General features: G+C 43.6%; 1 protein-coding gene across 2 annotated transcripts in view; it reads left to right on the plus strand.

Moving 5' to 3' along the window:
* The first annotated feature begins 466 nt into the window (after nucleotides 1-466).
* Nucleotides 467-1269, plus strand: part of MPPED2 (metallophosphoesterase domain containing 2) — a 107608-nt gene continuing 106805 nt past the window's right edge. Inside the window, exon 1 of one of the 2 annotated variants that reach the window (XM_018081859.2) lies at nucleotides 467-509. The gene's annotated coding sequence lies outside the window, so the exon portion shown is untranslated. The other variant, XM_008931466.4, reaches the window with a different exon arrangement.

Consider the following 1269-nt stretch of genomic DNA (forward strand, 5'->3'; position numbering starts at 1 on the left):
TCCCAGAGCTTGCTTTGTTTAAGGACCAATAGATCAGGTAAGTGCTCACTTCAGTACCAGGACACTGAAACACTGGGGTAATGTCTGATCTGTCTCTTGCCACACAGAGCATCAGAGAGAAGGTCTTTGAGCTTTCTAACTCCCAGTCCAGCCACCTACTAAGGCTTCCACCTTGTTTCTCCCTCTGGGCTAGAAGCTCCTTTTTGTAGTGCTGGGGGCTCCAGATGTATAAGGACACAACTACAGGAAAAGTCTTTCTGCTGCAGCTGGGGAGAAGGGATGCAGCAGGTTCAGGGTCAAGCTCCCCTGCCCCTCCATGTTCCTATGCTGAAGTTGGCAGTGGTACCAATGAAGCTGTCCTGCTCTCTCTCTGTCCTCAGTTACTCATCTCACTCTCTGTCTTGTTCCAGAAGAAGCATTTGTGCAGTTGTGAAGTGGACTCAGTGAGGATATGGACTCACACCGAACCAGAACGTTTTTCCCTGGTGCTGAATGGATCAGTGTCCCAGGTGGGGTTCCCAGCTCTCACAGGAGGGTGAGTGCAGGGACAGAAGTGGGGGGAGTGGGCTGAATGCTGGACTGCTTTTTTTACAGCTGTGTCAGAGTAAGTCAGCTAAAAATTCTTGTGAAACTATGGCCTCAGACTTCATTCCAGGCAAAGTTTCCCTGGAAATGTTACTTTGATTTGATTAGGAGGACGACTCATCTGTGGGCCATTTTGTCTGAAACAGGAATTTTCCTTTGGTGGTTCACAGTGCTTGCTTCTGTTAAAAGGGATAAAGACAATAGTAAAAAAAAAAAAGAGGGACTGAAAGGGCAAATTTGGAAAAAACCTTTTGCCATTTAGTCTTTTTTTAGGTTGATTTTTTCTTAGTTTGCCATGATTCTAAACAGAACAATCCATCCCAGTGGATTTCTGCCTGGCAATACAAGGGACCCTTCTCACAGTTTTCAGTAACAAAGAAAAACCTGCCTGCTTGCCATCTATGTTTGAAGGTTGGCCAGAGTAAAAATTACTTATTTAAGATATATAGGACACTATTTACTCTTAGAGACCTGTTATCTATTTTCTATCTGCTCGACTATTCAAAATTGTTTTGATTTTTTCCTTTTCTTTTCTTCCTTATTTCTTTTTTTTTCCCTCCCCATTGTAAGTGTACCTTTGTGGAAGTCTCCCCTTCCATTTGCTGTCTTGAAAGTAACAGAGCAAACACCTATAATCTTTACTTTGTTACTGTTGTGGCTGTTGACACAATTGCTGTGGATGGG

The sequence above is a fragment of the Manacus vitellinus genome, unplaced genomic scaffold (assembly GCF_001715985.3).
Source record: "Manacus vitellinus isolate BGI_N305 unplaced genomic scaffold, ASM171598v3 scaffold_57_pilon, whole genome shotgun sequence".
In the NCBI taxonomy this organism is placed as follows: Eukaryota; Metazoa; Chordata; class Aves; order Passeriformes; family Pipridae; genus Manacus; species Manacus vitellinus.